This window comes from Condylostylus longicornis, unplaced genomic scaffold, assembly GCF_029603195.1.
Source record: "Condylostylus longicornis isolate FDR11 unplaced genomic scaffold, ASM2960319v2 ptg000074l, whole genome shotgun sequence".
Lineage (NCBI taxonomy): Eukaryota > Metazoa > Arthropoda > Insecta > Diptera > Dolichopodidae > Condylostylus > Condylostylus longicornis.
Window position 1 is genome coordinate 641,404 of NW_026578042.1, and position 26,279 is coordinate 667,682.

General features: G+C 27.7%; 1 protein-coding gene across 1 annotated transcript in view; it reads left to right on the forward strand.

Moving 5' to 3' along the window:
• Window positions 1–26,279, forward strand: part of LOC129612544 (glycosyltransferase-like protein gnt13) — a 230,932-nt gene that overhangs the window by 192,415 nt on the left and 12,238 nt on the right. The gene's annotated exons all lie outside the window — the stretch shown is intronic.

Sequence of the window (26,279 nt, forward strand, 5' to 3'; positions counted from 1 at the left end):
AAAAATTAATTCCAATACTTTGCATTCCAAAAGAGTATGCACCAACTTGTGCAACTACTTTCGATTTGTTTCTTTTTCCATCTTTAATTTTGTTAAGGAAGATTTTTCCAGGAATTTCATCAATCGACTCATACACATGCTTTCATATTTACTTTTTTAGTGTCAGCAATAAATATTCTGTTCCCATTATTTTTATAAAATTCATGATAAGTTACAAGTGTTTGTACGAATGTAGTGAATGATGAATTTGAAAGAAAAAGTGATTCAACTTGTCGTTATACCATGTACTTGTATAACACTATAAATAGATTACTATAGCTATAGTTATTCTCTAGTAGTACCTATATAGTATTTACTGTAATAAAATTCACCTTGTCTTAATATTGTCAGATTTAAACCGAACATATAATTCCATATGACTCGGTTATGTAATTGTACCGTAATTTTATGGGCCAACATGAAAACACAAAAACAAATTTCCTGATTTTTAATAAACTTTTATTTCTTTTTTTTTAATTTTAAAGTTTTTCTGTCATTTATACCTTTGTGCCACACCTTTTTTGACTTAAACTTGTAAGTAACAATATTAAATGATGAAAATGTGAGAAACATTGTTGCTAAACTATTATTTTCTCGGTTTTACTTTGATTTATGTATGCTGATTTTGTTGCACATTAGTTAGGTAATTGAAGAAATTTTCACAGTAGAGTTGCACTAATATGAAATTTTGTTTGAAGACGCGAAAACATTTCGGGTGTCTAATTTTTTCGGACACCACTTTGTATAAACAAAATGTGAAAGTTTCAAATGACAATTTGTAACTCCCTTCTTCAAACAAAGAGACTAATTGATAAGTCCGTAGTACTGGCAGTTGCATCCCACGTCTCGTTCAGGCGTGACGGTATAGTAGCTAGCGCTGGAGATTTCAAAGATCGGCTGCAATTTGAGACACCGGATTCCATGCGGACTTATCCGACTGATTTGTTTAACGTTGTGTTGCACATACCTCCAATAGAGTTGCATGTAATATTCAGAGAATCTGGGTTTTTGACGGGTAGGTTTTGTAGGGTTATGGTATTTGCAACAAACATTTCGGGAAAGGTTTTTTTTGTCGAATTTCCGACATGGGCGGAATTAAGATGCGACTGGTTAATGGCTCTTTGTTTCTTCTAGACACGGCTAGCATCTCACGCGGGGATAACGCCGATCATGGATACATGTAAAATTCAGTTACGGAGTTTGAGGTTGTACCCATAAAGCCATCTTTGTTGGCAGTCAACCAGCGTTCAAGACCTCCCATTCAAGGTGCGACTTTTCTTTTTTTTTTTGATTTCGGCCTTTGGTGAGTAGGAATTGATGCAACTAGGATGAGTATCCGTTATAACACATGCTCTAGAAAGTGCAAAGAAGAAGAAATGTGCAATTTGCATAATACAAAGTACCGTTTGAACGTAATACAAATATATTGTGTACCTATATGTATATTAAACTATAAAATATGTATATGTTCCGGGTGCGTCCTTTTTTGCATACAGATTTGACACAGATATTTTTTTATTCCTATAACGTTAACTCGTCTTTAAAAACGAAATAAAAATCTAAAAATAAAAATTTTGAAAACGGACGACTCTTTTTATGTGTATGAGTATAATGTATTCACATATATGCATGATATACAAGTATATTGTATCGTTCAACACCGTTAAAGTAAAATCATAACATTTCAAGATTTTGAAGATATTCCTTTTAAATGTGAACTCTAAAGTCAAAAAATAAGTAAATCTTTTTCTGATACATACAAGCTAAAGATTTTGTTCATGTACATGTATATGTATGTGAACTATATACATTGTGTATATTTATTAAGGCATAAAATACTGGAGTAAACAAACAACAACACAAAAAAAATATAATCAAAAAATTTTACATGAAAATTCGCTTTTATATTCCGTAAAAGACTAAGTAAATATGCACGCGGTTGCAATGGTCAACCATATGTTGCTAACGGAAAATCGTTTTTTTGAAGTATGAAAAAAGAACCGCACAAACAACGTTTTGCTTTTCTCCTTTTTTATTTTTGAAAATTTAATGTTGTTTATGGGATGATGACATGCTAACGAGCCCTAAATTTCGAGTTGTTGAATTGAAAGCATTTATAATTTTTATTTTTATAAAAAAAAAACATGAAGAATAAAAACAAAAGAAAAATTCGATGAAGAGGTGATCAAGATTAACTTTTGACTCAAAAATTATGCCAAAAAGGTCAAAATTGCACTTGCAATCACCGCCGTATATAAAAAATTTAGTTTGCAGTTGAAATTCTGTTATAAAAGTATTGTCGAACAGGTATTCCTTTTTTTGTATGCTTTGTCTCATATACATACATGTGTACGTGTTATAGATGGGAGCAGTGCTGAGAGAGAAAGAGAGGAAGAATCTGGTTTTTATAAAAAGTAAAAATACATTTTTTTTTGCAGGGAAAAGGTAACAAAATGTTGTAAAATAATTGGAACAAGGAGGGCCATTTTTTTTATTTTATATAATTTATTAATCCGAAATTCTTTAATCTTGAAAACTCGTATTTACGGAAATAAAATATTTATTCAAGAATTAATAAGATTAATATGCAAATTTAACAAATTGAATTTCAATTTGCGTGATTATTGAGAGGAGAAATCGTTTATGATGCTACAAGAAAAATGTGGGGTTAATGAATTGATTTAGTAAAAGTAAGCAATTATATTTACAAGAACAGTTAAATACTTTGATCCAAAATAGTATTTTCGAAAAATCAACTTTCGAAAAATCAACAATAGCTGCTATTGTCTTTTTATAAAAAACTTTTCAGCTTTAATTAGGCCTTCAGTAACTTCAAAATTTTCTCATGTTTTAGATTTGCATTTAGGTTTAGATTCCTCACGAACTTAAACATTCACGAAAATAATAAAATGGACTACAATTGATGATAAACTCTTAAATATTTAAAAAATCTAAAAATATTACAATTAATTACAATTAAATTAAATTGTGCTTGGAAAATCTAAAATTATTTCGAAGATCTGATTACTCGTTAAAGAAATTAATAAGATTTTAAAAAAATTTATTGACACAATAGGCAATTGTTATGGCATAGAGTATTCGTAAGGTAGGACGGTACTACATTTTTGATTGACCGAGATTAAAATTTTCTGATTATTTATTTTGCTTTATAATAAATTTGATACTACCTTAACGATTTAAATAATCATTACAAATAATTGCCTTAAATTTCCAATAAATCTTTAGTACAATTAGAAAGGGAAATTTTTTATTTTTGAAAATTGATCTGCGTATCCTTGATTGTAGGTATATTTTAAAAATAAATAACAAATGAAACAATTTACAAATTTGAATCCAAAAACAACTGTTTGTGGAGCAGAGTTGGTGGAAGTCAATCTCTGTAGAAGTGGAACTAACATTAGCAAAATATTGCGTTTGAGGATCCTTTATCACTGGCTGTTTTTTCCATTTAAAACATATCCGGATATTTTACTTAGTTTCTAGCCCTGTACAAGTTTAATTTATATAAAAACTATAGTAATTGAAGTAGCTGCTTTTCAAAATTACTCTAAAAACTTTCAAATTATTTAAATTTTTCTTTAAAGTTAATGTTAGATTGCCTAACCTAGCTTTTGTGGCTAGGTTGTAGAGTGAATCACATGTGTTTTAATTTATGAAAATGTATGTGAAAATACTAATAAATAACATCTAAGCAACACTATAACAATGGAAATTTAATCTTTAGTAATTAAAAATTTCATATTTCATGAATAACTCACTTGTGACTCACATATTGAGTCATTCTTATGCTTTGTTAATGTTTTAAATCTTTTCGTTGAACCGTAAAATTGGTTTTGCTTTTTTCAATCATTTGATTGTTTTTAGTTCAATATTTGACTCCCTATCTAATTTGAAGCGTCATCACTGGAAAATTTGTAAAATGGCTTCTCGTGGCAATTTCTAATAATATTATTTAAGAAAAAGAGCCACTTTTTCTCTAAAATATTAATACGTTGGAGTACTGCACATTATCTCCACTTTGGATATGAAATATGAAAGTCTGAATGTTTGCTTGTCAGATACTATTTTGAACGACAAGCCTGAACGTATGCCAAAATCACCCGAGAAAACATCATTATATATATCAGATAAAACTAAGGCCATATTTATTTATCAATTTGCCTTTGCCGGAAATGGAAAACTCTTTCAAGTGTTGGAACACCATCGTCTTTCCTATAATTTTTTAAGTGCGATGGCAGTAAGTTCAAAATTTTACCGTAACTGTACCATCTGCATTCTCGAAATCTCACAGCACCGAATTTTGCTTAAAGCTCTACTGATAGAGTAGGCAACATCAACATCTTCGTACATATGTATAATGCTACAGAAGCCCGTTCTGCATTCTTTTTATAATGAGTGTAGATCACTTCCTCAAGTTCAATAAATAATTGCTCTGAGGGAATTCGCCTATGCAAGCTGAAATATTAAGATTTCTATAAACTTTGAATAAATTAAATGATATTGAAAATGTTAAATTTAATTTATTGTTCAGTTATTTTGAGTGTAATTTTATAGAAGTCATATAATATATAATACCCTCAATTTTTATACCTAATCCAAATTTATTTTTGTCTTATCATTCAAGAACATTTCAATTTAACTGAACATTAAAATGTCTCCTGCATAATTTTAATAGTTATGACGTGGTAATTAAAATTTTGTAATAATCAAATTAAGCTTCTAATATATTCGGCTAGATACTGCTATCAAAGAAGAGAACTAGATATAATTTAAATGTTTATAACCATATTATGATATAATTAAAATTTTTTAATATAAAGTGAATATATGTAGGGAATTTTTTTATATAATGAAAAATTTCTAATTTATCACCCATGATGAGTTTAAATAGAAAACACTGTTCTCACATAAATTAAGAAAGTTCATTGGTATAGAGTGATTTCAATAAATTCTCAACACTTTTTACCGAACGCATTGCATACAATAAGGGGTGTTATGAGATGGCGCAAAATTGAGCATGTTGAGTTTTAGTTGGTAAAATACAATTCCCTGTGATACAGCAGCGCAAAAAAAACTATTTTTAAGATGTCTGCCTGCCTGTGTCTACAGATCAGTATCTCAAGTTCGGCTGAACTGACTTATTTCGACGTTAGGAGTATTTGATCATCATTTGAGATATGTCAGATCTCAGGAATTGAAATTTTACTACAGGCCGGTTTTAAATTTTTTATCGTTTTTAAAAAAAATATTCAGCTGTTTCAATTGAGAGGCCACGTAATTTTTTGCAGAATTTCGGACGAATTTATATTATTATTGACCAAATTTTCGTACGACAGAGAATTTTTTCTTATAACCACTATTTTGTAGGGGTTTGAGCAATTTGGTGATCCTGCAGCTCACTCTTCATAATACACTAAAGGTCCCTTTGATTTCAGAGTTGCATAGTTATTGTCCAAAAATTTATCGAACACACTAGTTTAATAATTTTCTAAAATGTCATGAACACACACTAATCACTTTGTGGTTATCTCTCTGTTGTAATAATCTTATGTATGTATACGTAAAATATTTTCAAAAAAAAAAAAAAATAAAACAAAAAATAGTAACTGTTAAAATATAAACAAACAGTAATTATTCATTTTATGTATTTTTAACCTAATGAAAAGTCCTTGAAAAAGGTTAAAAACAATTTTCATTTATTTTTGTTTTCTTGCTCCTTTTCATCTTTCAAAGCCTATTATTTTTAGTACAAATCATTAAGCTCAGACACTCGAATTTTCTCTTTTTTTTTTTTGTTCGTTTCGGGTTGTGATGCTGTTTTGCTTCTTGAATATCACAAATTTTGTTTTTTTCTTTTACTTCCATTTTGAATATGGGTAAGGAAGACGTACTTGTACATACATAAAGATCCTTTCATATATAGTTTTGAGAATAAAAGCTAAAAATCTGGAACGAAAATGAATGTTAAAGAAAATTCCCAATGAAAATATTTTTAAACAAAACTCACAAAAACCGAAAAAAAGGGATGTGGTGAAAAAAAAGAAAAAGAAAATGAAAAATATTTTCTTCGTTCTGCATTTGAAATTATTAGGGTCCGTCTCCATTTTTATTATTTTTTTTTCTCATTTTTTGTCATTTTTTAATCAAAAATAAAAAGAGAAAAGTGCGTTATCAAAAAATTGTTATTTTCTGTTATGATTTTTTTGTGTTTTGTGTTTGTGTACATTAAAATAAAATAACTATAACTTTTATATTATTCCTATATTACGTAGATGGCTACATTTACACACGTATGTATTGTTTTATACAAAAGGAGGTTATTGGCAATATGAAGGACACTTCTGGTAGTATTCTGAAAATTTATTTCTCTTCAGGCTAAATTTTATAATACACATTATATTCTTTTTCTTTTCGTCTCATTTTTTATATTATTATTTTTAGTTATGAAATTATATTATCAAATTTATTTATAAGTTCTGATATACTTCTAATAACGAAAATACAAGACTTATAATTATGTCTATAATTAGATTATATACTTGTTAAAATTTCACATTTGCCTCGGTTCAGAATAATGGTATAATTTAGGGAAATTAGCGCGTTGGCGAGCTATTGCAGAAACTTCTTAGAAAGGAGACATCAGAAGGACATATCCGGTTTGGCCCCAGTATACATGAGATAACTATTGGTCTTGTGAAGAACCTTATTGGTCTGGGTAAGTGTTGTCCTTTATTCTTTTTTGTCACAATTGCCGGTGGATAGAGAAAAAGTAAAGCTTTTGTATACCAGTACTCAGTCGAGGGAGAGGCAGAGATAATTAAATATGATAGTGATGGGGATATGATTTTCTACAGAGCTAAACTTATAACTCAACAGAATAAGAAAATTCAATGAAGCAGCTAAATGATCTTTATTTCAAAATGACAAACCTTTGAATGGGGTTTTAGTAGCTACTAAAAGTAAAACGTAAAATACTAATGCTATTATAACATTAATTTAATATAACAGTTTAAAAAGATATTTCAACTTGAAAATTTTGAGAAATCTGGCATTACTGGAATTGGGAAAATTTTTATCATTATTTATCTTGCATTAATTTTCTCTTTTTTTTTCATTTTCTTTATAAGTGAGTATTAGACGCACCTCTTCAAAATGAATACAATATAATAAAACATTCCCTTAATTTTCATTTTTTCTCATTTGCTACATTTTTTTTTTTTATGCTTCTTCTTCTTTTGAGGTGAACGTTTTCTTTTTTTTTTTTTTTGGAAAATCTTTTTTGGTTTTAAAGCAATGCGTACAGAATAAAAATGTAGGCCTCTCATTCTCTAAAATCAAAAATATGCTTTTTTTTTTGTATATTCTTTCAGTGCTGCGATTTTGGTATATTTGTCTAAAACTCAAATACTAAAAAAGGACAAACGCGTCTAGACAATAATTGTAGCAAAAATCAGAACAATATAATAGAAAAAAGAGGGAAAAAAAATTATAAGAAAAATTGGAAAAACTTTGAGGGCATAAACCTTTTATATATAAATATAAATCAATGTTACGCTTACGACGACGACGACGACAACTACGATTACGACTACGACGACTATACGATGACGAATAACAGGAATGGGAAACTATATTATGTAGTGAATTATTTTCTATTCTATTTTTTAATTTTATCCTATAGCCATAAAAGTCAGAAGGCATAAAAAAAAAATTGTTACTTGATTTCATTATTATATTTTTTCTATTTGCATCTGATTACACAATTTTGAGAGAAGTGTGATGTTGGCATATTTTTGAATTTGTTGTTTTAATTTTTGTTTTCTGAAAGGATAATTACAATACATATACGTAATATGTATACTTTGTATCGAAAGAACAATAAAAAAAAATGAAAGTGTGTTAAGAATGTTGAATGTCTGTTACGATTGTATAATATTAATTTTACATTCATGGTATGTGATTAACAAAGAAGAATATTAAGTAATTTAAGAAAATGGAGAAAAAGCGTCAACGCATATAGCAATTTCAAATACAGAGATTCTAGTTTTTCATTTAAAATATTTGCAAATCTTTAAAATTTTCTGCATAAAGTTAAGAATATTTAATCAAATATACAAACATTTGAACTTATTTACTTATTATTAAAAAAAATTATGTTAATAATTTATGGTTTTTGGGCCCAAATATAAAATGGGGTCAAAAGAAACATATGCTACGAATATTATGCTTTGTTTTCGTACTAATATTTGTGATATAATTTTTGTTTTATTATTTTATTAAAATAATGTTTTCCAATATACCTACTGCGCCTCCCAAATTTCGAGTTTCACAACACTATAAATTATTTTTTATAATTAAAAATTTTCTCATGAACAAATTAAATAAAAATATTTTCGTACATGCATTATAAATATTTTTGTTGAAATCACGAGTTTCAATTGAGAGTTTAGAAAGGAGATTTAAAAATTAAAAAAAAAAAAATTCTTAAAATTTTTTTAAAATTTTATTTGCATACAATATTTTTATTTTTTTGTTTTTTGGTCAGTGAGCTAAACGTAGTTAAATTGTGGGTGATAATTTGGTAGCGATTTTAATTTTAAAAAAATATATTAAAAAAAAACAAAAGTGTAACAATTTGAACTGTCTAATTTAGTGTGTGTTGTCAATATTTGACAGTCCCGACACGAAATAAATGGACTAATAATAAAATATCCATAGGAAACTAGATCCAAAAATTTCAAATAAAAAATTTCAAGTTTAAAAAAAAATTTAAATATAAAAATTTCAAACTGTTTCTGTTGCAATTAGACCGGTTCGGACAGCGAGTTCGGTTACCTGCCATACGACTCCAAAAGCTAATTTTAAATATTCGGAAAAATAACAATGTTAGACTCATGTAACTTGACGGGCATGTATCCAATTATAACACAGACAGATTCGTGAAGTTTTTGTGCAAAGGCTTAACAGTTTCGGGTAGCTATCATACAATTCAAAAAGGATATTAAATAACCGAAAAAATAATAAATATACCTGCTTTAAAATTCGGCAGTCATGTGTTCTATTGTTGTCCAGACTTTTCTGTGAAAATTTTGTGAAATGGCCGCCATGCAACTATAAAACCTAATACTTGCAAAATTTTTAAATAGTCGGATTGTTAAGGTGCAGCTTAGACCGACGGAAGCATTTTCACTCTTTTAATTTATAGATTTGAAAAATAGACAGACTACTTGTGTAAAATAAGAAATTTTCGCACATATTTTCCAAATAACGGATTTATTGCAAAACACTTAAAACAGCAGTAGTTCACTTTATTTAGCTGAACATTTAATTTCGCCGGAATCATGTACGTACACATTCTATGCAAATACGTATGAATTTTGTGACCAGATGTATTTTGTATGCAATTTATATATGTATACCAAAATTACGTTATTATTGTATTTTATGTATACTTCGAATATTTGAACAAATTTTTACTTTTATGTTCCCACAGTTTTAATTCATTTAAGATAAAATTGATATTATCTATATAGGCAAATTTATTATAGTTAAAAGTACAAAGTAATAAAATTAATAAGAAAAATTAAATTATGCTTATGTATATACATATATGTATATATATTTTTTTTTTGCGAATTATTCGCTCACGCAAATGATAAATTAAACTTAATATTTTTATAATATTAAAACTTATATAGGCAATATGTATGTGTATATTTTATAGTGTTGCCATAGTACATCGAAAATTTTTTATTTGAACTCTAGATGAGGTTAAAGAAATGCAAGGACATTATAACAGACGGAGATACAGCGAAATACCCCGACACCATGGAGCTAATTTCATGTTTAAATTACAGGAAGGAGGAAAATAAATTTATCAACACTGTCTGCATTTTTAATGGAAGTTTTCGAAAAATTTGGTTGCGCTATTTTTTTTCATAAATTTTCACTGTTGTTCCGAAATCGGTTGAAAGTTTGATAATAACTCCTTACTTTATGATTACATTCCGGTGAGTAATAAATTGAACCATTGAACAAAATTGCATCAAAACCACAATGTGTCTCGAGGTCCAATAAATCTCGGTTTTTGCTCCAAAAATATAGATACCTCAAATCTTTCTAATATAATAAAAATATTTAAAATGGGAAATTAAACTACATAATCTTAAATAACCAACAAAACCTAATTACCAAAAACCTGGCAATATTACAAAATACCAAAAAAAAAATTTTTAATATCATTTTATGCATTAGAAAAGCTTGACACTGACGAATCTAACGTCATGATTCCAAGTAAAAATAAAATGCAAGAAATAAATAGAAAAAAACAGAAACGTTTTAAATTTCAAAGCACACATTTTATTTCTTATTGGTAAGGTTCATTGATTGAAGTTTAAAGCTCATAAACACAATTATTATGCACTTTTAATTTTCTATGTGTGCATGCCAATAGTTTAACTTTGATTTATATTGGCATTAGTAATTTTGTAATTTTATTTATAATACCTTGAAGATAGTTTGAAAATGCAATAAGAACTTAAAAGATTTCTTAGACAGCGCTAACATTAATTTATTGATTTTCTATTATTATGCTAGATAATTTTTTAATCCTTAAGCATTAGCCCTGAGGAATGTTAAACGGCAATTTCCAATTCGATAACTCTCACCAGAATGTAATGAATGAAGAGGATTCGCCCACTAATTGGAATTTGTAAACTGCTCATAAGAATCTCCAAAATTCCGCCAAAGAAATTTATACATAAAGTGAAAGAACTCCCCTGACTCGATATACACCACCTATCTCCGCCGATAGTTGAAGAAAATTTGAACACAATTTCCTTTGCCAATATTGCCTTAGACACAAAACATAGTTGTCAAGCGGAGCAAAAATTTATTTTAAGCGATTTCCATGGTAATTTATTTGCGATTCGCTCTGTAAGGAGAATAAAATTTTTTATTCGTCGTTTAATACCGTTAAAAGCCTCGTTTAATACCGGTCTCTTTCCACTAGTATCCTATAATAGTTTTTTTCTTTAATCCTCGGAATTTTTAATTTTCCTTGTTTACTTTTAATTTAAAGTATTTTTTTTTTATTTCATTATTAATTCTAAGAATTAAATAATAAGTAAAGACAAAAAAAAAAACTAAAACTGTTTGAATCGAAAAGAAAAATATACCGAACAAGAAAATAAAAAATAAAAACAAATTATGGAGTGCGTTCACATATGCCAAAGTGTCGAGTGTGTAAATCAAGCAGTGCACCTTGACATCAATTAGTTCATTTTTATAGATACTAAATAGCGTTTAGGCGACATTTTATTGTTATGAACGCATATTCTATGCGAATATATTAAAGCGGAACGTTTTAATGCAAAATACAAAAAAAAAAATTATAAACATATTATGTAAGTGTGTGCAAAAAAATTGTATCGAAGTAAAATTAAGAGGATGGAGGGAAGTGGAAAGGAGGTGGGAAAAATCTAATATTTTCAAATAATTGTATTGCAATAATTTCAAAAATTTTTGGTAATAAAATTATTAAAACGCTTATACATTTAACACCAATTTAGAATTATTTTGCAAATTTAACAGTTTTTTAAGAAAAGCTTTTCAGAGAATGTCTGCAAGGCAAATATAATTACGTACATATTTTTCTTCATGTTACAGATCCATGTGTGATCACGCAATTTATGATTATTAGTTTTTTTTTTATGTATGCACTATAGCAATCATACATTCACCTTATGTTACAGTTTAGGTTTCGTATTAAAATTGGCATTGAAAAAAGGAGAACAGGATGTTAAAAATATTGTAGAACTTGTTCGAAATTTAAAAAAGAATATAAAAAAAATGTAAAATATATAAATAAATAATTAATAATATCATTTGTAATTTAATTGTATTTTATAATAATTACTATGTTTTACAGAAAATATTAGAAACAGAAAACAAGGTGAAAAAAAATATTATTTATTGATGTAGTTGAATTTTACATTTAAATGTTTTACATATAAAATAATAAAATTGATTTTTGATTTCGATTAACAAACCGAAAAATATGTAGGTACAATTAGAAATAAATTTAATTTAGGCACATTTTACGATTATTGCACATGGTAAAAACATAAAAATTTTGATTGCCGATATTAATTGAAGTGACATCAACTTTAATTGATTGGAATAAATATAGCCAATTAATTGGGTGTAGTTACGGTGAACACAGGTGTTATTTAGTAAGAGAACGACAACAAATTAAGTACAAATTGTTGTTTTCCCAATGCAGTTATATGAAAATTTTACGTTAAATTAAATTTTTTAATACTAAATTCATCCTAAGACTGACCAGTCTCTTTGGATTATTGACTGCAGCAATACAATACTCAATCACTCATCCACTGGCCAAGAGACTGTGTGTTAGGTTATCGGGTGTTTATCGGAATTTCCAAGAGGGTGGTGCGGTTGAGGGCGTATATATCATGCAGATATGTGAGTACCTACACCTGATACGAAAAAGGTGAAAACATCTGGGGCGGTACTAATTTGAGGTTTTGTAGGAGCTGTGCGAGATGTTTGTGGGGAATCTACTGGGATTCAAAACATAATAATAATACATAAATAATTCAAAACATAATAATAATAATAATAAATCATTACATAATGTAAATGATTTCCGACGGGGCTTCTTAGTGATCTAATAATGAGCATTCGCCAACCATTTTACTACCACTACTACTGCTATTAAATCCACTTCAAATAGATTGAAGATTTTCTTCAAAATTCGTATAAAAGAATCAAGTTGATACCTCACCGGACAGTGCCCGGGTGTTCATTATCCCCAACAGCTTTGCGGTGAACCTCCCCAAGCATGATGAAACGCTGGCTGCATACTCACTTTTACCGTTAAATGTGCTGTTATACAATACATATCAATAACTTTTCATAAAATTTTACTGAATTCTATTGTCTCATAGAATTAATTATTATTTGAAAAATTTTATTCCGTTTACAACATTAGCTACCAAAATAATCCTCAAAATTAATCTAGACGATCTTTACGTAATACTATGCTCTTATCATTTTAAGCTTTCATCCACAAATATTGATTATATAATTTACTTTTTAAAAATTGTCCGTAAATTACACTATTTTATATTACAGCTTTTAATTTATGGCTTTTACCTTTATCCTTCTCATACCACTAACACACTCTTTAATTTTCATTTAACAATAGTTGTATACAAATTTTGCTTCTGTCATCTATAATTAAAAATAAGGGACAATTTTTAATGCCTCTTAAATTTTTTTGCTATATATAAGATAAAAGTCCAAAAAAACTCCTTAGTAATATCTACACACACACGTAAATACACGTAAATCCTATAAAGTATATAAACAGCAAATCATTCACCGTCTGGAAAATTTATTTTATTGATATGCACATGGGTATACCTAACATTTCGGCAAAAAGAACAAAATAACAAAAGATAAAATAAAAGAAAACAAAAAAAACAATTTTAAAAAGTTTTTATTTTCAATTTTCAATTAAAAAAATAAAAACATAAAAAAAAACTAAAATTTTCCTTATTTTCCACCAAAATCTCCAAACATTTTTATAATTTTTTAGTTTTCATTTTTCAAAGTTGGCACATACAACACAACATTCGATTATTTTTCGAGATTTTTCGGGAGAAAACATTTTCATTCGTTTCATTTTACGTAACTATATACATATATACTTTATACTCGTATAATACCATACATACATACCTTCGTACATGTGCATATCTACATTTATAGGGTATAGGCTTACACAGCAATGTTATACTAATGATAGATTCTTAAAGTCTGCTTATATTTTTATTTTTTTTTTTCATCATCTCATTACAAAACTGCCTATTATTTTCATCTTATTTCAATTTCATCCTCTATACTCTTTTTCCTGTGCTTTTCGTTTTAGGTTTGTTGTTGTTGTTCTTAAAAGAATCGACAACAAAGTATTTATGTCTACCTCACACTTAATTACTCCTAAAGAAAATCAAAAATAACAAAAAAAAAAAAATAAACGAAGCATGTTATAGAGAAATGTACGTGTGTATATTTAGATCCTTTTTTCATCAAGTTGGTCGATGTACATCCTTCCACAGTCAGTTTATATGTATGTACAAAAAGAAGAAAGAATTGTAAAGTAATTTTTGTGTTTTTCTTTATTTCTTCTATATTGTTCTGTTTTTGGTTATTTTGTTGTTTTTTTTTGTTTCTAGTGGTATCAACATTTAAAATGAAAGAAAAAAGAAACGTAGGAACTGGTTGGTATCTATGCCTATATAATAAAAAGAAAAAAATATAAGGAGAAATCCAACACTTTCATACTCCAAAATTAACTTTTATTTCATTATTACTTTGTTATTTTTCCATTTCTTTTTTTTTTCTGTTATTTTTATTTTATTCTTTGAAATAAATTACGGTTTTTTTACCCTTGACAATGAAAATAAGTCAATGTACAAGTTCAAGGATTTTCCTTTATAAACGAAATAAAAAAGAAAAAATATTCAGCATTTCTTTACCCACACATTCATAAAAAGAATAACCATATAGGCTTCTCAAAATATTCTATTTTTGATATTTATATTTGTATTAGTGAGTTAATATACGGAAAATCGTAAATACGTGTGTGTGTATTGAATGTACGTATATAATTTATATTATAATAATAAAAGGAAAAACAACCAACAATGAACAAAAAGGATTTTCAAATTTCATTTAATATTCCCCAAAAAATTTTCATTTCTCTTCTCAATTCAATATAGGCCTATGTATTGTATTACCAGAGAGAGAGAGAGAGAGAGAGAGAGATCGAGAAAATAATATTTTATGAAATTTTGTTTATTATTTTGGCATTTTTATTTTAAAAATTTCTCTTATTTCATAATAATATTGATATTGGATTATTTTGAATGTGTTTGAAATTAAAAAAAAAATAAGAGAATATTTAAAAATATTTTATTGAATTGAAGAGAGATAGATAAAATAATTATGGAAGATGGGAATTGAAGAGAGATGAACAATATTGGGAAATTGGAGGATATTTTTTTGTTTTGTATGAAAATTCTTAACTAAATATTGTAAAATATAAAGATTATATAAGACTATATATATACAATAATTTTAGTAATATGTAGTAGTGATGAAAATATTTTGATTTACTAAAATAGGTAAGAGTTAGTGAGTAGAAAACACAAAAAAAAAATTTTTTTTTATGTCTGGTTTCGTTTCATGTTTAGAATATTTTAGTTTGTAAAATATTTATAATAAAACACTATATATATACATATGTACATTACTAAACAAAAGGTGCCTGTCATATATTATAAAACTGATTGGCGAGACTAGATTTCCAAAACTTTTGAATATTATTCTGTTACGTATGCATAAGATTATATATGTATATACATATAAATCTTATAATATACTTATATTTTTTTTTCGTATTATTAATGACTAATGTCGGTACAATCTACATTTTAAATTATTCGGACATTATTTTAAATTTTTTTTTTTGGTTCTGTCTTCAAGAAAATACGTTAATAAAATTAAGACTAATTTATTTGGTATTTCTTATTTTCATTGTTAAAACATTGCTTATGAGCTAAAACAAGCTTTTATATGTGGAAGCTGAAATGTTACTCTGAGCTCACTAATGAAAAATGATTTATTGTTGCAAGTATTGTAGCAGAAATCTTTCACATGATTTAGTTGAATTATACTGACATAATAAGAATAATTATCCAAAATCTTAATGTAATTGTAATATGCAGTCAAATGAAGTAGTAATATGAAATGAGAAAAAGAATGTAAAAGATTAAAAGATAAGAACTTCGTTAAAAATCGATAAAAATTTTTGTTACCAAACACTTGAATTAAAAGTGAAAGCAGAATAGGCAAAGTTGTTTTGAAATTATGCAGAAAGCATGTATAGAAGAAAATAAAACAGTCTTAAAGAAGCTATTTTGAATAAAAGAACAAAAACTATGGATGAAACTTATACTGTGGATGAAACTACAAGGATTCTCTATAGTAGTATGAAAGAAGGGTTGAAATCGGATTTGAAAATTTATTGGATTCTTCATATGAATAATAGAAAAAAAAAAAAACAAAATATAACAAAATATGCACAGAAAAAAACCGCATTTTTGATTTAATCCAAAATCAGCGTATTTCTGTACCAACTGAGTGCAGAATACTTTCTGTTGATCATCGTCACTAACACCAGTTCACAGGTTTTTCAACAATAAAAATTTTTGAAAAGTGTCCACTTACGCAGGATAATTTTCCGGCAGTATATCTAATTTTGAGTTCAATCTGAAGCTTGATCTATAGATTTAATCGATTTTTAGATTAGCAGAGGTTATTCTTAGACCAGGTCAATGCTGCCATAAAAATTTATTGTAACATCTCACCGTTTATAAAGCCCCTACTAAGCCTATTATCCTCATATAATTACAGATTCGTTCAAGCGTGACCTGTCTGTAAATCCGAGAATGCCACCATATATTCTTCAAGTGAACCAATTGCTTTCTGGCCAAAATAAAAACAAAGAATATTCTCAATCCATCCCATCTTTATCATGGCAAAATTTACAAATAATGATTCCCAGATTTTCCCAGTTTGTGCGAGTGTATTTCGGCTTATCATAAAAGTTAGTGAAAAAGGAATTCGATCACTAGTATCAACAAAAATTGTAAAAATTTTTGTCATTTATAATACCGGTTATATTTTAATAAAAATCCATACAGGATGAGATATAAGAAGCTGTGCCATAAATCTGTACATATATTTTATCTTTTAGTCAGGAAAGATGGTTTTATTGGGCTATTAATTTAAAAATAACTTTTCTTTTTTAGAATGCTATATTAAATTAATTATTATATTGCATATTATATGGTGTGAATACTTATTTGAAAAAAAATAATTAAATGACTTTATTAATTGATTATTGTTAAGACTGAAAGACTTTCGAACAAGTTCTTTATTTCTTTTTTTTTAAAAAAGTTGTATCAAATTTAAATATAGCGCATTAAATTTATTGAGTATTCAAAATCAAAAGCTTGTCAGACTACATTATTAAAAAAAAAAAAAAACAGGTAATAGTAAAAAAACTTTTTGGACATCGAATTTAATACAAGTATCTAAAAGGAATATTAAAATTAAAAAAAATAAATTAAAAATCCAGAATAACTTTTAAATGTGCGCATCATTTTGAACGACATCTCGACGTAATAAGGAAATAATCGTAAAAAAGATTTATTAAAGAACTTTATATTCTAATTTATAAAGCTAGCAGATTGGTTTATTTTTAATTTTTCGAAAATAAATTTTACATGCATTTGAAAACTTTCACTGGGCACAGTGTTTTTTAAGACAAATGAAAACGCAGTTGAACATTTATCAGAGATTGGAAATTTAAAATTCCAAATCTTTATTCAATTAAAAAGATTCATTATGGCTAGGGGAACCCGTTCTTGTAAGATAAAAATATCTGCTTGACTAAGAATTTACTATGTCAATGTAAATTCTTCCAAACAATATTAAATTTATTAACATTTCAGTGTTCCACGAAACTTTTCCGACAATATTTTTGATAAATTTATTCGGAAAAATTATTACAACTTTCATTTGAATTTTCACATTGTTCCTACGGTTACTCAACAAAACGATGCTTACTTTCATATACGAAAAAACTATGGTACCTGGAGTGCCTTAAAATTTTGTATGAAATATTGAAAACTTTCCCCAAAATTTAATTAAAAACTCTATTTATTTGATAAACAGGGTGATGCCGTTGACTCACTTAAATTAAATAAGTCTAAAAACAGAAATATTGGGCAACCAGAAACTATTTGTACGCCAATTCCTTCCCATAATTCAAAATTTTAAAATTATATAAGTTTTATGAATGCACATAGTACAAACTTTCCATAACTCTTGTAAGAAGCAACATTCCTCCTATTCCCCCCCCCCCCCCCCCCCCCACCTATACTACATTTTATTCTCAATTTACATTATTTTTTATTCTCATTTTCTAAAAAAAAATATTTCGTTTTACATAACGTTCTATATCTTAAGTCTATACAAAAAAAAAAGAATCACACAGACAACAATATTTTAAGAGAAAAACAAAGAAAAATTTATTTTTACGATATTTAAATGTGTTAGTAAAGGATCAAAATATATCCTTAACTCTCAACTATGCCAATCTTTTTTCATACACAAAAACAAAAATTTGAAAAAAAAGGTGGTGGAAAATTAATATACATATGTATTTATGAATATACTTATGTAGATACATTGTAGGTATATTTTATAACAAAAAAAAAATGGAAATGGAAAATTTCCCGTAATATTTATATTGACCTTGAAAATACAGCCAAAAGATATTGACCCGATTCTGCGGATGTATGTTAAAAGTCTGCCTACACAAGTATATAATTTGGAAAACCTGACAGGAAATCATTTGTTCGGTATATTGTCAAATACATATATATATATATATATTTATATACCTATATTATGTACATGTATAGGCAGGAATGTGTATATAATGTCTATAACATAATATGATAGAATATATTGACTAAAAAACAAACAAAGAAGAAAAAAACGATTTCATCGTTGTTAGGTGTTATTTTAATGATTTGGTAATGGTTCCCATCCCCCTAAATAATTTGGAAAGGAAAATTTCGTAAGTTGAAATTATTATGGTTATAAACGAAAAAAAAAATATTAGTGTTTTTTGTTGTTATTAATTTTCTTTATGTTTTCATCTCTTTCTCTTTTTATTGCGATTTCTTTTTTGCATCGTATAAACAGTAAGTCTTGAATTAAGAAAATTTTAGCTGAAGTGGCGGGAGGGGGGCATGGGTTTGAAAATAAACAGCAATCTGGTAAACCAGACATTAACTGACAGGATGGGTGCCCAGACATAATTTATTTCTTTCTTTTCGTTTATTATTCTATCGCAGGATGAATTATTATTTTAGTGGTTTGTTTTTTTTTCTCTTTAGAGTGTCTGTTTTAGTGCAATTTTTTCTCTTATATACTATATAACAATATGAAGCGCCTATTTTGCCATAATAATTTCAATTTATATATGTATATATAAATATTATATAATTATAATTTTTAAGGATTTTATTTTATTATAAATTTTAGGATCAATGCTATTTTAAAGGACATCTTCTTTTATATTAAAATTCCATAGAATACTATTAAATTTTTTTTTTGTTTTGTACATATATCATAAGAAGCGTGTTTTACATGAATAGCTTTGTATTATTAAATTCACGGTTTGTTTGTATTTTATTTTATTAAATTATACGCGTATAGATTATTTATTTAAATAATATGTTTTGAAAATATTGTATTTAAAAAAGATGAACTATAATGAACTGTATAATAAAAATTAAATAGTAACATGTATAACAGTGACAATCAGAATAACATGTATCACAGTCAGAAACACGTCTTGTAATTGAAATTTTAATGATGAGATTATAAGAAAATATTTTTAAATTCCGGACCTTTCTACATTAATGGAGGGATTTTACTTATCAATTTAGGAGGAAGGTCGTTTATTTGGATTTGGGTATATATATGTAGTTATAAATACACAATACCCCTACCCTTAAATACCTATACCCTTATATACCCTTACCTTTACTACAATAGATAGCAATTAACTTCTTAATTAACCTTAAGTTTTTAATTTTTGAAATTAGAAATCGGTTTCCCAAATTGATTCGAATCGTTCGAAAAACAAATACTTTGTGCCGCTACCGCTGTAGAAATTCTTATTGTAATCTAAGTATCCTGACAGGTATAGGAATATAATTACCGACAAACGTGGTGTATAAAACGAAATAAAATAATTTTTTATACATATAGCAATATGAGTGTTAAGCAGATTGCCCAATGATCGCAATAAAATTTTTCATAACTATTCTATTTTCAACACTTTTAAATTCAAGTTTAACAAAGGATACTTTACGTACAATATGGAATATAAAAACGCATATGAATAAATATTTTATATATTGTAAATTAGATTTAATGCCTTCATTGTCTACATCATTTTATGTCTAATAATTTTTGATGATTTTGGAGTTTATTTATACAATCTAACACAATATCAATGTAATTTACTACGTTATTATAAAATATTATAAAATTAAATAAAAATGTATACCATTTTTTATAACAACTGCAATTTAATAAGTTATGAATTTCTCATCCTTGAATTTCACACTCACTCACATATTATATTTTTCTGTTGTAATTTATTAAAATATATGCGCGTACAATATAGCAATCATCATTACCATATATTAAATCAATTTAATGTACTGCATAATGGCACTTTTTATAATAATAAACAGTTTCTATCTCTTTTTAACCTTTAGATGATATTAAATTATATATATATATACATATTGTGAATGCTTAACATTATAATGTTAAATGTGGGCATGCTAAACCGAATATTTGAATGCTTTTTTCTTATGTTGTCGTTTTGGTTTTTCTTCTTTTCTTTGTTAATGAATTTATCGTGTGCAACAATTTGCTGCAGTGAATGGTCAATTCAAATAAAAAAAAAATTTAATATTCAAATTGCAAATAATTTTTTCTCTGAATTTTAAAAGATAAAAAATCAAAAAAGTAAAATAAACTAAACACAAAAAAATAGAATAAAAAAGGTAAAAATTATAGAAAAACGCAAATCAACAAACAACCATCTTAAGCGGATGTGCAGCTTAAAACAAAACAAAAAACAAAATTTTCTACTTCTTTCGTTCTTTTACATTTTGAATTTTAAAATAATAGCGAATTTGTTTTGCTTTTTGCGATTTCAATAATTTTTTAAAGTTCAATTAGAAAATTTTAGATAAACACAAGTTTTTTTTAGCACTTTTCCGCTAAAAAACAGTTTTGTAATAATGTGCTTAAGTCAGAGTGTCTACCATTTAAGATAAAAAATTGAGGTTATGTATCTACATATATTTTTACTTCAAAATAATTTCCGTAGAAGATTTTTAAGTGGAGATCCTGAAGTGGCGTCCTGAACCCTGCCACCCAACACTAAGCCAGTGGCTGACCCATCGGCATCCCTCAACAACATAATACATAGCCCGTATAATGTCATCAAGGCCGTTTTGCACCGCCTCATCAATCCAGATTTGACAGTACAGGAACCCAGCCGCCTGCCATTCACGTAAATTGTGAAACCTCCAGCCGATAAACTGCGCACCACCGGCATCTCAGCAGCCCTGGACACCGCAAGCATCTCGGCCTAAAATGCACAACTGTGGTCCGGCAGCCTAACAGATAACTCCAGTCCCTTCTTATCACAGAATACTCCTCCCCTAGTTCCAGTTGGTGTCTTAGAACCATCAGTGTAGATAGAGATCCTCCTAAAATTCTTTCATTCCGGCATCAATATGTCGTACTCCACAGGAACATCGGCAACCTAATAATCAGTCCACAAATTCCCGACATCAATGCCATATTTCTAGGGACCAGGATCTACCGTGAGTGTAGCCCAGAAAGCCAGCCTCATTAAGTCTCAAAGCACTCTTTGCAGCCACATTCTTTACCAAATTGCGTCGTCCTAATTGCCTCTGTCACTGCAACGTAACCCAACCTCTGCACCAATACCCCATTCGAGAGAATTAGTTTCGCAACACATGTATACAACTAGAATGATAGCCACAGACTAATGCCACAATTAATTCTTAAATTCGAGCATTATGTTAACGTGTCATTAAATTTATTTTATTTTTAGCCTCATCCTAAATGTATGCAATTTTGAAATATTTTGGTATATGAATGATTGTTTTTAAAACCACTGTTTTCACTTGCTGAAGGAAAAAGCGCTACTTTACTTTGATCAAACTTTATTTTCTTTCATTTTCCAAAATAAAATTCACATACACCGTAAATGTACAAAATATCCGCATGTTGACATTCCTTCAATCAGGTTAATTGAATGCGTTTTGCAAATTTACAAAATATTTTACGTCAAATATCACAAAATAAATAAAAACAGAAAAAAAAACCGCAACTATTTTGAAGGTTATCAGAAATTAAGTAATTTTATCTGCATTTATAATCGAAAAAAAAATATAAATAAAATTGAAATTTCAATTAAAAATTTTAATCACAGGATATCAAATATAAATTTTTATTTATTTGCAATTGATATTTTTAAATAAATGCTTATGCAAGAATTATTTAAAGAACTGCCCATTGGTATTTGATTTTTCCAAGCATTTTATGAAAAAAATTTGTTTTATATTAATTTATACTGTACCTATGATATGTGTCGATGAATAATTTAGTATATTTTTAGTTCTGGTGTTGGCATTTCTAATTAAGAAGTGCTGAAGCAAAAGACTCTTCCATAATGAAATTTATAAATTAGCTGAGAGAAAAAATATTTAAATTATTCCATGTATTTACTATACGTAATTATGTAAATTATAATAGTGTATAACAATGTTCAGTGTATAACAATTTTACAATTAGATAATTCCAAATTAATTAAAAATTTTTAAATTCTAATTAAGAGCTAGACGAATTCAATATAAATTTGGTTCAGTAAAATTTTAGCATTTGAGTATTTTTATTATTTTTTAAATAATAATTAAAACACTGTTTCACGTTGTTAGGGGACAAAAGCTGTAACATCTGTTATAAAACTATCTACTGGAGATCGTTTAGGTGTATTTAATCTATTCCTTGGCAGTTTGAAAGGCAAAAGAGCCTCAGTTGGAAATTAGGCCACTTTCTACTCAAAGTTAATTAAAAATTATGTAATCTAGTTTTCAAATTTCCGATTTTACTTAACACAGACATTTATAAAAATGTTAAATCATCTAGCATTTCATAAAATACAACACAATTATGTGCAATTAGCTGAATATAATTTCACATTTTTAATAAACTAGCAAATTGTATTATTATTAAAAAAAACCAATTTTTCCTTAAAGTTTATAAAATTCGGTCAAGATTAAATTAAAAAAAAAAATTGTATTTAATATAAGTTAAAATAAAGCAATTTATATAATTTATTATAGAAAATAAGGAGCAGTATTTTTATTCTTATTAAAAAAAAAATACAATCTAGATTTATTTATTATAAATTATATGACGGCTTTTGACTTCAAATTCTGAATATAATTTTTCAATTCATTACCAAATTAAGACAAAAACAGAATATTTGTTCTATTTTTCCAAGAATGTTTTATGTTATATAATAACACATGCAGATTTCAGCGGGGTATTCTTGTGCATTCATTTATAAATATAAAAATATTATAATATTTGTACGTTTATACTTTATTAGATCATGTCAATTTTGTAACAAATCTGCTTCTGTTATGTTATTAATGTTGTTGTTGTTGCCATATAGTCATATTTATTGGTCAAATATTTTAAAATTAATTAATAGTGCATGTATTTTTAAAATATTTTATACATTACTAGTAAATGTTGTGAATTGTTCGTACACAGATGTAGACAAATATATGTTCCATAAATACGGACATAATGACATAGATCTAGTGTCGAATTTTCTATAAACTAAATATACTACACCCAGGGTCGTTTCTTTATTAGGCGGAGAAATCGAAATTTACTTACTCCGGTTATAGGGGTTTTTTTTCTATTTTGCTAAGGAACCTGTTTGTTGTAGAACTGCCGGTTTTTTTTAATTTGTTGACGCGTAAGTGATACAGACGGACTTTGCCATCTTGAGATACAGCTGTGTACAGGGTTATTGTTGATAAATGTTCCTAGTCACTTTATGTCCTTATTACTCTCTATCGTTCTCTTCTTTGAAGACGCTATATTTGGAATCTCTTCCTGTTGTGGAGGTATTTAGCCGTAACATGGCTTTAAACTTTTCCAGACTCTTCTCGTTTTCGCGAATTTCTTCTGGGGACATAACGCCCCTGGTGGATACTGTAACATAGTTCTTGAATGTTCCAAAGGATTAATGTTTCTTCTCTTTGATTTTTATCTTTTTCATTTCCCTTTGGGTTTGTTCAAGAAGTGATTCCAGAGGAGTCAAGTTAACCATCTCCATTGAATATTCTCAAGCTTTTTCTACCACATAAAAGAAGAGTTTCTTGAAGCATTATTTGTTTTGGCATTGTTGTTCCCACGAAAAGCGTAGTAAACGACAGTCATCCATACATGAGCTCAGTATACCATGGAAAAGCTTTTTCAAATAGGAGGGCTCCTGGTATCAAGACAACATATTAACAACTAAGCTTATACTTAACCAAGCAGTCTTTTATGACGAGGCGACTGACGTAAGTATTGGTATCAGGCTGAAATTAACAAAGCAAGGGATTTGCCACACAAGGAACATGGTCACGAAACAATAATATAGTTTTGATCATATCGAACAACTTTTTACTCTCCCTACTCACTGCGCTATTTCAGTTCTCCCTCCATTGGTTTCAGTCCCTTTAGATTTTTCATTAAACTAGAGTAAAAATTTTTTTATATGAAATACATATAAGCCACAGATATTATTCAAGTAGTACAATACAATTTAAGTGGTTAACCTTGCACCCCCGAAACATCCGGCTCTGCACTCTGCGTAGCTCTATATATTTTTTATGATGGTATAACAAGAAAGCACATATAAAATATTTTGTTCTAATATTTTGATTTAATTTTCTTAATAGTAGCAAAATATTTATTATATGTGTAATGTTGATATTACCCATATACACACGAATGATCTAACAAAACGCAGTCTATGGGTGCGTAGCGTTTATTTTCCTCCTTTTTTTTGGTTTTCAATAGAAATTTCAAGGCTATTCTGAGGAATGAATGTTGAACTCCAAGTTTTTTTTTTTTTAATTTTTAAACCATTTTATTTTAATTCAATTTCGATACAATTTTTGTGTTTTTTTCTCCTCTTTTTAATATGTATAATATTTTGGCCTTTGATTTTTCCACACATTTATCATATTATATAAATACTGCACAGAGAGGCAAAAAAAAAAACCAATTTTTTTTTCTATATAATAAATTAAAATTCTAAATATGTATATTATGTTGTATTGTATATTTTGTACTAGAAAAATCAATGAAGAAAGACAAGAAGAAAAACAAAGAAAAAAAAATTAAAAATGTTGTGCTGACAGAAATTGATTTAAAGCTTTGCATCAATTTTAATAGAGTTTGGCAGTACAATTTTACTTCCAAAACATTATTGTGATGGTATGTACGTGTACGTATGTATAAAATATATAAATACCTTATAAACATATTGTATAAAATATGTTCTTACTTAATGTTCAATTATTAATAGTTTTCTACTTATTTTGAAAAAGTTGAAAGGGAAAATAGGCATCGTAACATAAATTACCTAAATTTTCTAATTTATTGTAATAAATTTGTACAATTGTTATTATTATTGCTATTATTAATAATAATTTAACAATAGAAAGTATAAATTTTATTAATATATTACTTAGTGAAAATTGTTAGTCTGGCAATGTCATCAAAAATTATAATTCATGGTATGTATAGTAAATTTCTCATCCTATTAATTAATAATGTTGTTATCTCTTTCTACTGTATAAATATTGGACCAACTTATATAAAATACTATATAGAACAACATTACTGAATGTAAAACTACGGAGATAAATTCTACTTCTCTATAAATTTCAGAAGAGTAAAAATGTAGTTTTCTCTCCTATACTTTTAACAAAAGTGAAGAAAGACAACTTCTTCATATAAAATTGAAGAGCAATTTCGTTTCCTACGAAAGAGGATGATGCAACCCATAGAGAGAGTGACCTATCAATAATATGTTATTTTATGTATGGGGCGAATTTAATCACCACCTCGGCCATACAGGTCTGCCAGATCATTAGAACTCAAGATTCAGGCTCCCGATAAATTTCAACACATGCCATGCACAACGATTCATGAGAATCCAAGTCCGAGGCCCCAAGAAATCTGTATCTAGAGCGGGCCAAGCCATAACACCCAAATAGGACATGAGTGGACTCCTCCGTTGCCCGGTGGCAGAATCTACGTCGCTGCGTATTTGATCTGCCAATTTTTTTGTAAATATGAGTTAAAGGGCCCATGCCCAGTAACAAACTACGATTGAACCGTTAGTGAAGAGTGGCTCCGCC